This window comes from Salvia splendens, chromosome 12 (genome assembly GCF_004379255.2).
Source record: "Salvia splendens isolate huo1 chromosome 12, SspV2, whole genome shotgun sequence".
NCBI lineage: Eukaryota > Viridiplantae > Streptophyta > Magnoliopsida > Lamiales > Lamiaceae > Salvia > Salvia splendens.
Window position 1 is genome coordinate 31,228,018 of NC_056043.1, and position 14,146 is coordinate 31,242,163.

General features: G+C 34.7%; 1 long non-coding RNA gene across 1 annotated transcript; it reads right to left on the reverse strand.

Annotated features, from left to right (window-relative positions):
• Positions 1 to 2,346: 2,346 nt before the first annotated feature.
• LOC121758066 lies at positions 2,347 to 4,306 on the reverse strand. Its single transcript, XR_006041319.1, has 3 exons — positions 3,999 to 4,306; positions 3,066 to 3,130; positions 2,347 to 2,593 (listed from the first exon to the last, which is right to left on the reverse strand). It is a non-coding gene; the product is annotated as an uncharacterized LOC121758066 (long non-coding RNA).
• Positions 4,307 to 14,146: the final 9,840 nt, after the last annotated feature.

Consider the following 14,146-nt stretch of genomic DNA (forward strand, 5'->3'; position numbering starts at 1 on the left):
TGGAGGGATGGGTTGTGTCACACTCTCTTCCATCGTCTGAGGGGTAGGTTCGGGATTGTTACGTCTTATGTTGCGTCTTGGCGGCATTCTGATTCAGTACCACACGAGTTACTATCGCATTTATTCAAAATCCAAGAATAGTCACGTGGCATAGTTGAAAAGTGGAGATCAAGGGGCAATTGCATCATAAAGAGCTTTTGCAAAGGTATCAAATACAATTGCACAGAATGATAACAAGAGAGCAATTGCAAAATAGCATAGCAGGAGGTGATTGTAGAAGAAGGCGATTGCTCAACAGGGTAGAAAAAGGTAATTGTTTAATAATGTAACAAAAGACAATTGTACAATAGAATAGCAAAACATAAGGGCACAATTGGGATAGAAAAAGGCAGTTGCACAACAGAATAATACAATTGCATAATAAGACGGCAAAAGGCAATTGTACAATGGAGTGGTCAAAAGATAGTTGCGCAATAGTACATCAAAGGTAATTGTGCAATATGATAGAAAATGACAATTACAATATAGTATAGCAAGAGGCCATTGCGTCATAGGCTAGCAAAAGATAATCGCACAAAAGATAATAAGGGATGGTACCAAATCATTACACAATAGGATAGCAAAAGACAAGAATTTCCCATAGAAATATGAAAAGTTGCCTCGAAGAGGTCTTAGTTCCATTATAACGAAAACAAAGGACAAAACGATGTCAAGGTCAAGCAAAAACGGTAAAGTATCCAAAACATGGGAAATCGTAATAAAATATTATAGAATTATTATGTTTAATCCCTTCCATCCTCATCTTCCTTCTCCTCGGTCTCTCCAATGCTCTCTCTAATTGGGTCCTCCTCCTCTACGGGACCCTCTTCCTCGGGATCCTCTTCCTCACTTTCCTCCTCGACACCCGCAGGTGGAGGGGTCATCCCAAACCTCACATTGACCTCTCTGTTGCTTCTTTGAGGGGCTGCGACACGCATCCCGAGTCTCCTTCTCTTAGGAACACGGGAGACGCGTGGCTCCTCGTCGCATCGATACTTCCGCATGCGGGCTGTACCCGGCGGATAGATATGTGGAGGTGGATCACGTGGCGGTCCATCAAATGCCGCTGTCATGGCCGGAAGCAGCACCTTTATAAGGCCAACCAAATCCCCTCGCGCGGTGTAATCGAGCGGGCTATACCATATGAAAAACTGAGACGCCTGAGCGGTCCACTCGCTCCAAGGAGATGGTAGAGTGTGGATGAGCTTTTGGATCCCCTCGTGATGGGTAGCTCCCCCATATGCATAGGCGTTCATCCATTTACTGTAAAACTCGGTGACGTAGGTCATGAGGAAGAGCTCCCCGTCCCACTCGTAATCTCGGTAGCGCTCAACCGGGTGGTCCCTTTCGCTGGAGTAGCGATTACGCATCAGAGCATAATACCGTTGGGCCATCTAAAAAAAAAGAAAAACTCAGCATCAGCACAAGGATCGAAAGAAATAACGGTGTATGAGGTTTCGAATGATGCTGAGAATATGATGGGTGCGTATATATAAATCTCCAATGATGGAGGTGTGCGGGTAGTATCATATCAAGAATGAATGGAATTTCATTTCCGAAGCAAAAAGGTTCGTGCGTTTTCGCATTTCGTTAAGTCGCGATATATATCCCCACGCGTCGCTTGCCTTGCGTTAGGCTTTTCCTGCCTCCACGTTCGACACTATCTCAAAATTTTTCATTCATACATGATTTACAATTATGTATAGCAGCATGCTCAAGTTCTTTCACATATTGCCTCATAAAGCAATTGAATAATCACAATCATATAACTTCATTCATCCAACGTATATAGAGTTATCACATATTTGCCAATTTTTCCTTATCAAGTAAAATACAAGTTCATCGCATAACGACATTCATCATCTTGGGCATAAGCGCAAATATCAATTCCATATCCATGCATTTTCATCCATTCATATTCCAAGCAAAAATTTCGAAAATATCATATCAACTTTGTTCCCCATCGAAAATTTCAACTTCGGTTAATCAAATCCAAAACTCACAAAAGTATTTTTACCTCTTTTTTTTTGTGGTTGGGCGGAGACGAGTTGTGGTGTTGAGCTATCGATGTTTATCAATTTATCAAATTACACATGCATAGATTTTGACTCAAACAAGACTCTTGGGTCCAGAGCGGAAAGAACTGAGGCTCTGATACCAAACTGTCACGACCGCCCCTTAGGGTTAATAAAAGCGGGCGATCGCGACTTAAAGGGGTTTAGATGAACGGCATAGAAGACTAGGGTTTTCAATAAAAGTTTGACTAAAAACTAAGTCTAATAAATAATGCGACCAAGAGTATTAGGGTTTAATGAATAAAGACTAGGGTTTAGCATTTATTCAAAAAGTGTAACGAGTTTCAAACATCCCATCATAAAATAGTTTCAGAATTTAAATGAAAAGTATTCTAAGAAAAATATCACAGCGGAAGCATCCAAGAGAAGAGTGACGTCATGTGTGAAGACACAACGACACTCGGAATTTCAAAACCAAAACAACCACAGTTCATTATTAGTTCCTGCTCAACACCGCCAACCGCCCGTCGCCGCTCAACCTACATATAGGGAAAACATATGCAGGGCTGAGTACTATGAAATAATACTCAGTGGCTCATGCCGAAAACATTGTAAATACAGTTTATGATATCATGCCGTACGTAAGTAACCGTCGGGGTTTTTCTTTAGAAAGGCCCGAGGCACTCAAAATCATTTTTCCATTTCAAACATCGACTGATCAGTCATTTTTCCCATAGACGTTAACCATATCTGCCAATACATGACAAGGAATGCGGCCGCAAACCAGGTCACTAGACCGGCCAGCCCGTACGCTAGCACACAGTCTACCATAGGTGTACACTAATCCAAGTAGGGTTTGCTGCCCTACGGGGACCCGAATTCGATTTATAAATAGTGGCAAAAACCACATCAGATAGGCACGTAAAAACCAAAACAAGGCATGAAGTCACATTTATTCTCATTGATAAAACATTAGGACATGGTCCTTATTTAAAAAGGAAGAGAGCCCACCTCGATCCTTTAGTTTTCAAGTTTCGCTTTTCCTTTGGTATCACGCGTCTCGCACAAAATTTCACCTTTGGATAATGTGTCCCCGATTAGTCACTAATATGGACTAAAATCATGCATGTCCTAGATCACTCCCCTTTCCCAATCAACAATAGGAATCACATCATATCACCCATCTTTGCATATCACATCACCTCATCACATATGTAAACTCATGTATGTCATTCAAGCATACAAATATAGTTGTTTAACCAAAGTAGAGATCTGGCAGCTCTGCGCAACTTTTTTGTAAAAATTATTTAAAAATCATCCGACCTCCGATGGGGCTAAAACTTTATGACAAGGCAGTAGACTCATCAAATAACATTCTGTTTAAATTTCATTTCAAAATACCACTTTTAAGTCGGGCAAACCAAAGGCGTAACCTACTGGTCGAGAAAACACGTTTTTGGCAGAATCGCGCAGTCAACTTTAAAAATTCACCATAAATTCATCGTTTAGCCAAATGGGTCGAAATTTACACACAAAATAGAAGACATCACGAAGTTTACATAGGAAGAAGAATCGGTCAAATCGGAGTTCGTTTGGTTGGTCAAAAATACATCAGAACACACTGTTCGGAAATCACAGATTTTCATACTGATAGCAATTCGAATTAGGGTTTATCCCTACTCATTCAAAATCAATCTTTTCATGGTTTTGATATACAATCATGCTCAAAAGAGTCCTTAAACACATATTTTCATGAAATCGCACATCAATCACCGAGGATTCAATAAATCAACAAGCAATTGCAATCAAAACGCACTCACACATATGATTTCACATTCCCACCGATTAAACCCTTAGATCTTCATTCCCTACACTCTCTACATGCATGAGGGAGTCAAAGAAAGTCTAGATGGAGAGGATTGAAGAATATGGGTTTGAATTTACCTTTTCTTGGACGAAATAATCGGTAGGAAGCAATTAAAACCTTGGTTCTTCAACAATCTCTTGGAAAATTGATAGGATCTTGAGTGAAATGGATAACAAGTGGGAGAAGAGATGAAAAAGGGGGTGGGGCGTGTGGTTTGAAGAAGTGGGCGTGTGATTTGTGTGTTAGGTTTAGGGGTTGATCCTTTGTTTATAGGATTAAGAAATATCCCACAATTAATTGAAGATTTGGGAGAATAATTGAAATAAATGATTGAGATATTTGGGAAGATTTTGGGGGAGGAAATGGCGTGTCATTGATGGAGAAATAAGGAGGATATTTTGTAAATCATGGCTATTTAATTAGCCATTGATTTAATTTAGTATTTTCACGGAGCAGAATAAAATAATACGGAGCAAGAAAATCAATAAAAACCCTCCCAAATAATATGAAAATAGGCGTGTTATTCAATTCCTCCCACAAGGAATAATTTCCAAATATTGATAAATAAAGTAGGGAAAGATTTGCTAGGATATTCCAATTAAAACATGGAAGGAAATAATTGAGGGATCAAAATAATTAGTGAATAATTTCTTCTTCCACAAGCTAGGAGATTTCGAAATCTCCCTAATCAAAACAATAGGGGCCGATTTTATCAAGAAATAAATAAGATAATTAGGCTTTAGGATTTAATTTGGATAATTATCCCAAAACAAATAATTAAATCCAAGAAAAATAAATTCCTCTCCAAATAATAATAGTGGTCGAAAATTCCCTTCATAAAAGGGCAAGGTAATTATTTATGATCCTAATTAAATCTCACTCCCCGAAATAATATAATTCACCATGATATATTTCATTCCACATTAATTAATTTAAGCCACTTCATAAAATCAACGAATTTGACTCGATCAAATCAAAATTAGGTCACCATTTCAATCACATAATAAATCCGTCATTTAATTCGGCAATCAAAGCAATAAGTACAAAATCTTAGGGTTCGAAAAATTAGGGTTCGAAAAGTGGGGCGTTACAAAATCAGTCACAACTTAATAATGTACATCAAATGTATCAGTCCATGGGTATCCCACCTGGGGCTTGAGACCCTACCAATTAATTCTTTTACAATTTTTATATTTATAAAATTACTAACTTCTTTTAGTAGTTAGTGTGAATCATTGTACAAAGAAGCATATGCACTTAAATTTAATCACATAAAATATAGTTTTACAAATTTTTTAGCTCGAAACTTATAATGTTCGCTTACAATAATAAATGTCATCTCTCGGCCCCTACTTGCCTATGCACACGTGGCATTTTCGATCAACGATGTATATAAAATTTATCAGTCCAAGGGTTGACCGACCTACAGCTTAAGACCCGCCAATTAATTCTTTAGAGTTTTTTTAAATGTATTAGCTTTATACTAGTTTATGTGCATTATAATATGAAGGCATACACAATTAAATCGAATTACAGAAATTATAGCTTTCCAAAAGTTTGAGCTTCAAACATTTAGGGTTTGTCGTACATTAATAAATGTCTTCCCGGCCGCAACCTGCATATGCACACGCGGCATTGCTACATCAATGATTTACACGTTAACATTCATGTATCAGACCTATTAATTAATTCGCAATGAAGATATTTCGACAAGAATCGCTTCTTAAATAAGGCAACTCACGGCAAGGAATACATGTATTCTAAAGTTTTCCTTTTTTTAAACGCTAATTCACAACTAAATTTATTCTTAACCCTAGAAATATTATCATATTTAAACGATAATTCTCAATGAAATTTATTAATGTTCGTGACTATAGTCATGTATTCACAATTAAGAACGAGCTAATACTACAAGTTCAAAAGTAAAACTAATCTTTACGACAAAAATTTTAATAGTACTTTTTATTTATTAATTATAATAAAATAATATTTCAAATTTCATTTTAGATGTGTCCGAACCTGCCGCGTCAAGAATTTCCATTCTTATGTAAAGAAAATGCTGATTATGTGTCTTTTATGTGACATCTCTATAAAATTATAACAAAGAATTCTCAATAGGGATCTTTGAAGAACTTTGATTAATGATTACTTACATTTGGCTTGTCCAAAGATTTCTCTCTTGTTCTCATGGATTCTCAAGGTGACAAAATCAGCAAGAACAATTACTCAAATTAATAATGAAGTAAAACCAATTTCCAAATTATACATCACTCTCGATTATAAATAGCAAATCAAGCTTGTCATTTTGTACCAAAAACAAATACATTATTCAATCAATTATCACAATGAATCCATCAGGTAACAGCAACAACAACCACACCATGCATCCCAGTGTCGAAGCTGCCATCAACAGGTTCTTCTCGTACAAGTAAAATACTATCAATTAGTTAAAAAGCGCGCGAAAGAGTTCAAAAAATAATATTTTTTTATTCATATATGAAAATAAGTTTAAATAATATTATGCAGATTATCAGCTCACAACTAACATTTTCATGCATAAAATAAATAATTATTATCTGGTCATGGCCCACAGCGAGCTAGCCGCCGTGTTACAGCGCCAACAGGAGCTGGCCAACGTGGAGGCTCAGTTGGAACGAGAGAAGCAGCGTAGGAGGGAGCTCGTAATCATAGTTCCGCCCCTGCAGATGGACGAAGTCAGCTACGAGCAACTCGAGCAAATGAGGAACTCGGTGATGATGTTCAAGCACGGGGCCGAAGTCAAGCCTAATGGTGGCGCGTCTTCGTTGGCAGCCGCTGGTGTTAAGGCGTCGCCACCGTGATTACTCCACCACAGTTAACAGTTTTTCAATAAAGTTCTTCCCCTCTCTACAGTTACTATATTAAAAGACCTAGTATTATACTAGTTTGAATTATGAAGTATCCACAAATTTTCAAATAAAGTTATATGTTTGCAGTTTGCGCAGTGTGCCTTATTGTGATTAACTTATGTAAATTAACCTTAATTATAGTCTTTTGTGATTGCGAAGTATAGACAGAATATAACTAATTCACCAATTATATAAGCTTACATGCAAATTATACGAAAATATGATGAATTAAAAAAATTTAAATGAAAAAAATATCTCTAAAGATTCACTAGGGTCTTACTCTATTCATTCTAATACCTTTATTCTTTCACTGCAAAAAACAAAACCGAAACAAAACCGTCAAATATTCAATATCGAATCCACCGAACTTTTATTTGTTGTTGAGAATATTTTTTCATACAATTTGGTTTAATGAAAAATGGCAAGGATTTAGTAGTTTTTTCTGGCAAGTATAGAGAATCAGTTTTGAAGTTTTATCTTATAAAACATTAATTATTTTTTAGTAGTTTGTGTGAATCGTTGTACATGTTATTATGTAATTAAATCGATCACATAAATACATCCATTAATATTTTGAGATCGAAACTTATAAATTTCAGCTTACATTAATGAACGTCCTCCCTCGGGCCATATCTGCGTATGCACGCGTGGTACTGCTACATCAATGATCTACGTGTACATCAAATCTATTGATCCAAGGGTTGACTGACCCGAGGCTTATAATATTACAAATTAATTCTCTAAGAATTCTATATTTATATAATTATTATTGTTTTAGTAGATAATGCAAATCATTGTGCAAATGCTTATGCAATTAAATCAAATCACAAAAATATAACTTTTCCAAAATTTTGAGCTCGAAACTTATGAAGTTCGTTTATGCCCTCGAGACCTTCTACATCAGAGATGTACATCAAATCTATTAGTCCCAGGGGTTGACCGACTGTGGGTTAAGACCCCACCAATTAATTTTTTATAATTTTTATATTTATTTATCATTAACATTTTTAGTAGGTTATGTAAATAGTTGTGCAAAGGCTTATATATGCAATTAAATCATATCAATCTCATAAAATACACTCACTTCGTTCCTCATTAAATGAGACATTTCTTTTTGTCAAAGGATTTAAAAAATGGTGTTCTGTTAATTAAGAAGATGAGAATAAAGTAAGAGAAAAAATAAAGTAGAAAGGAAAAAATTAGAGAGAATACCAAAAAATGAAATGATGTAGATCAGATCTATCAGTCTCAGGGTTGACCAACCTAGGGCTTAAGACCCACCAATTAATTCTTTAAAATTTATATATCTATAAAATCATTGGCTTCATATGTAGTTTATGTGAATCATGCCAACGCAATTAAATCGAATTACGAAAAATATAGCTTTTTAAAATTTTGAGCTTGAAACTTTTTGGGTTCAGCTTATATTAATAGATGTTCTCCCCGACCGCATCATGCGTATGCACACGTGGCATTGATACATCAATGATGTGCACGTTAACATTCTTATAGCTCCCCTATTAATTAATTCGCGATCAAGATATTATGACGGGAATCGCTCTTAAAATAATATAACTCACGACCACGGATATTTTTAGACTTAAATTTTCCTTTTTCAAAGACTAATTCGCAACTAAATTTATTCTTGACCCTAGAAATATTATCATACGTTTACAATAATTCTCAATGAAATATATTATTCGTGACTTTAGCCATGTATTCACAATTAGGAACGAGCTAGTACTTCACATTAAAAAGTACTACTCCCTAACTAATATTTACGACATACTACTTTTTATTTATAATTATAATAAAATATTATTTCAAATTTCATTTTGGACGTGTCCTCCGAACCCGCGTCAAGAATTTCCATTTTTTATGTAAAGAAAATACTGATAATGTGTGTTTATTGTGACACCTATAGATAATTATAACAAAGAATTCTCAATAGTGATTTTTGAAGAACTTTGATTAATGATTACTTACATTTGACTTGTCCAAAGATATCTCTCTTGTTCTCATGGATTCTCAAGGTGACAAAATCAGCAAGAACAATTACTCAAATTAATAATGAAGTAAAACCAATTTCCAAATTATACATCACTCTGGATTATAAATAGCAAATCAAGCTTGTCATTTTGTACCAAAAACAAATACATTATTCAATCAATTATCACAATGAATCCATCAGGTAACGCAACAACGACCACACCATGCATCCCAGCGCCGAAGCTGTCATCAACAGGTTCTTCTCGTACAAGTAAAATACTATCAATTAGTTAAAAAGCGCGCGAAAGAGTTCAAAAAATAATATTTCTTTATTCATATATGAAAATAAGTTTAAATAAATAATATGCAGATTATCAGCTCTCAACTAACATTTTCATGCATAAAATAAATAATTATATTCGGTCATGGCCCACAGCGAGCTGGCCAACGTGGAGGCACAGACGTCAGCTACGAGCAACTCGAGCAGCTGAGGAACTCGTTGATGATGTTCGAGCATGGGGCCGAAGCCAAGCTCAATGGTGGCGGGTCTTCAGCGGCGGCCGGTGTTAAGCCGTCGCCACCGTGATTACTCCACCACAGTTAACAGTTTTTCAATAACTTTCTTCTCATCTCTACATTTACTATATTAAAAGACCTAGTATTATACTAGTTTGAATTATGAAGTATCCACAAATTTTCAAATAAAGTTATATGTTTGCAGTTTGCGCAGTGTGCCTTATTGTGATTAACTTATGTAAATTAACCTTAATTATAGTCTTTTGTGATTGCGAAGTATAGACAGAATATAACTAATTCACCAATTATATAAGCTTACATGCAAATTATACGAAAATATGATGAATTAAAAAAATTTAAATGAAAAAAATATCTCTAAAGATTCACTAGGGTCTTACTCTATTCATTCTAATACCTTTATTCTTTCACTGCAAAAAACAAAACCGAAACAAAACCGTCAAATATTCAATATCGAATCCACCGAACTTTTATTTGTTGTTGAGAATATTTTTTCATACAATTTGGTTTAATGAAAAATGGCAAGGATTTAGTAGTTTTTTCTGGCAAGTATAGAGAATCAGTTTTGAAGTTTTATCTTATAAAACATTAATTATTTTTTAGTAGTTTGTGTGAATCGTTGTACATGTTATTATGTAATTAAATCGATCACATAAATACATCCATTAATATTTTGAGATCGAAACTTATAAATTTCAGCTTACATTAATGAACGTCCTCCCTCGGGCCATATCTGCGTATGCACGCGTGGTACTGCTACATCAATGATCTACGTGTACATCAAATCTATTGATCCAAGGGTTGACTGACCCGAGGCTTATAATATTACAAATTAATTCTCTAAGAATTCTATATTTATATAATTATTATTGTTTTAGTAGATAATGCAAATCATTGTGCAAATGCTTATGCAATTAAATCAAATCACAAAAATATAACTTTTCCAAAATTTTGAGCTCGAAACTTATGAAGTTCGTTTATGCCCTCGAGACCTTCTACATCAGAGATGTACATCAAATCTATTAGTCCCAGGGGTTGACCGACTGTGGGTTAAGACCCCACCAATTAATTTTTTATAATTTTTATATTTATTTATCATTAACATTTTTAGTAGGTTATGTAAATAGTTGTGCAAAGGCTTATATATGCAATTAAATCATATCAATCTCATAAAATACACTCACTTCGTTCCTCATTAAATGAGACATTTCTTTTTGTCAAAGGATTTAAAAAATGGTGTTCTGTTAATTAAGAAGATGAGAATAAAGTAAGAGAAAAAATAAAGTAGAAAGGAAAAAATTAGAGAGAATACCAAAAAATGAAATGATGTAGATCAGATCTATCAGTCTCAGGGTTGACCAACCTAGGGCTTAAGACCCACCAATTAATTCTTTAAAATTTATATATCTATAAAATCATTGGCTTCATATGTAGTTTATGTGAATCATGCCAACGCAATTAAATCGAATTACGAAAAATATAGCTTTTTAAAATTTTGAGCTTGAAACTTTTTGGGTTCAGCTTATATTAATAGATGTTCTCCCCGACCGCATCATGCGTATGCACATGTGGCATTGATACATCAATGATGTGCACGTTAACATTCTTATAGCTCCCCTATTAATTAATTCGCGATCAAGATATTATGACGGGAATCGCTCTTAAAATAATATAACTCACGACCACGGATATTTTTAGACTTAAATTTTCCTTTTTCAAAGACTAATTCGCAACTAAATTTATTCTTGACCCTAGAAATATTATCATACGTTTACAATAATTCTCAATGAAATATATTATTCGTGACTCTAGCCATGTATTCACAATTAGGAACGAGCTAGTACTTCACATTAAAAAGTACTACTCCCTAACTAATATTTACGACATACTACTTTTTATTTATAATTATAATAAAATATTATTTCAAATTTCATTTTGGACGTGTCCTCCGAACCCGCGTCAAGAATTTCCATTTTTTATGTAAAGAAAATACTGATAATGTGTGTTTATTGTGACACCTATAGATAATTATAACAAAGAATTCTCAATAGTGATTTTTGAAGAACTTTGATTAATGATTACTTACATTTGACTTGTCCAAAGATATCTCTCTTGTTCTCATGGATTCTCAAGGTGACAAAATCAGCAAGAACAATTACTCAAATTAATAATGAAGTAAAACCAATTTCCAAATTATACATCACTCTGGATTATAAATAGCAAATCAAGCTTGTCATTTTGTACCAAAAACAAATACATTATTCAATCAATTATCACAATGAATCCATCAGGTAACGCAACAACGACCACACCATGCATCCCAGCGCCGAAGCTGTCATCAACAGGTTCTTCTCGTACAAGTAAAATACTATCAATTAGTTAAAAAGCGCGCGAAAGAGTTCAAAAAATAATATTTCTTTATTCATATATGAAAATAAGTTTAAATAAATAATATGCAGATTATCAGCTCTCAACTAACATTTTCATGCATAAAATAAATAATTATATTCGGTCATGGCCCACAGCGAGCTGGCCAACGTGGAGGCACAGACGTCAGCTACGAGCAACTCGAGCAGCTGAGGAACTCGTTGATGATGTTCGAGCATGGGGCCGAAGCCAAGCTCAATGGTGGCGGGTCTTCAGCGGCGGCCGGTGTTAAGCCGTCGCCACCGTGATTACTCCACCACAGTTTACAGTTTTTCAATAACTTTCTTCTCATCTCTACATTTACTATATTAAAATACCTATTTTACTGTTGTTGATTTATCAACTATCAAGTATCCACAAATTATGAAATAAAGTTATTTGTTTGCTTAGTGTTTCTTGTTGTTTTTACTGTCTTTAATTTATATTGTTGGGTTCTCAGTGGTGCACACCCGAACTCCACATTAGTAATAATGACACCCAGCATTAAAATCTTGTCAATGTGGCCACTGATAATGAATGTGTTTTCATGGTGCATGATCTGATGTATGTTAATGCCTCTCTTATGTGTTCCTTTACTTCAAATGATTGGCTTTGTGATTGCAAAGTATGGACAAAATATAAGTAATTCACCACTAATAAGATCTTTACTACATCCAAATTATACGAAAATATAATGAATTTATAACTCACCAATGACTCACTTTTTTACGGCTCAACACAATCCAGAGGTACCTAATCACTAATCTATTGAATGAAAAAGGCACAAGCAATTATTCAAATAACCACGAGAGCAAGGAAAAGGAGAAATCAATAAGATAAAAACTTATGAATTTAGTTCCTCATATTCACAGCTACTCAATGTTCAAACAATTAAACTAAGGAAATCAAACTAGATAGTCCCAACGGATGAATTATCGGAGTAGAAGCTTCAATTCTTCAATCTTCAATCTACAATCTTCACGTCCAAGAATGTTCTTGAGCGTTTAGGTAGTGTGTGTGGCAGCGGGTGCTGAATGGGGATAACACTAGGTATTTTTTCTCTTATTTCCCTCTCTCCATGTAAAAAATCACGCAAGGATGCGTGCAATTTACCTATCGAGTTGCAATAAGGGCCAAAATGACCAGGCCGGGTGGAACTTTTTGGGTTCGGTTTACATTAATAAATGTCCTCCCCGGCCGCATCATGCGTATGCACACGTGGCATCGCTACATCAGTGATGTACACGTTAACATTCTTACAATTCACCTATTAATTAATTTGCGATCAAGATATTACGACGAGAATCGCTCATTAAATAATGCAACTCACGGCCACGGATATGTTTAGCCTAAATTAGTACTACCTCCGTCCCTGAAAATTCGTCCCAGTTTTCCATTTTCGTATGTCCCCCAAAATTTGTCCCATTTTACTTTTACCATTTTTAGTAGTGGGTCCCATATTCCACCAACTCATTCATACTCACATTTTATTATAAAACTAATATATAAAAGTAGGTCTCACAATCCACTAACTTTTTCAACTCACTTTCCATTATATTTCTTAAAACCCGTGCCTGGTCAAACTGTGACGAATTTTGGGGGACGGGGGTAGTATTTTTTAAAGGCTAATTCACAAGTAAATTTGTTCTCAACCCTAGAAAAAATATCATATGTAAACAATACTCCCTTCGTTCCATAGTAGTATAGTTATTTTGACATTTTGGTGCGTTCCATAGTAGTAGAGTTATTTCCATAAAAGTCAACATTTTTATTCTCACTTACTTTACTCTATCTACATCTTTCTACATTTTTCATTTCCTACTTTATTATCATTTACTTAACTCACTTAACACAAATTTTCTTAATTCGCGTGCCGAAAAAAAATGCCTATACTATTGCGGAACGAAGGGAGTAGTTCTCAATGAAATTTATTATTGTTTGTGACTTTAGTCATGCATTCCCAATTAAGAACGAGCTAGTACTTCACGTTCAAAAGTAACCAATCTTTACTTTTTATTTATAATTATATTAAAATATTATTTCAAATTTCATTTTAGATGTGCCCGAACCCGCGTCAAGGATTGTCATTTTTTATGTTAAGAAAATACTGATAATGGGTCTTTATTGTGACACCTATATAAACATAACAAAGAATCCTCAATAGTGATTTCTGATGATTAAAATTGAACAAAACGATGGAAAATTAATTAGAATTCACCTGTTCAAAGATTTGTCTCTTCCTCTGTTGGATTCTCCACGTGACAAAATCAGCAAGAACAATTACTCAAATTAATAATGAAGTAAAACCAATTTCAAAATTATACCTCACTCTCCATTATAAATAGAAACTCAACCTAGTCATTTTGTACCAAACACAAATATTATCCAATCAATTTTCATTTTTCACA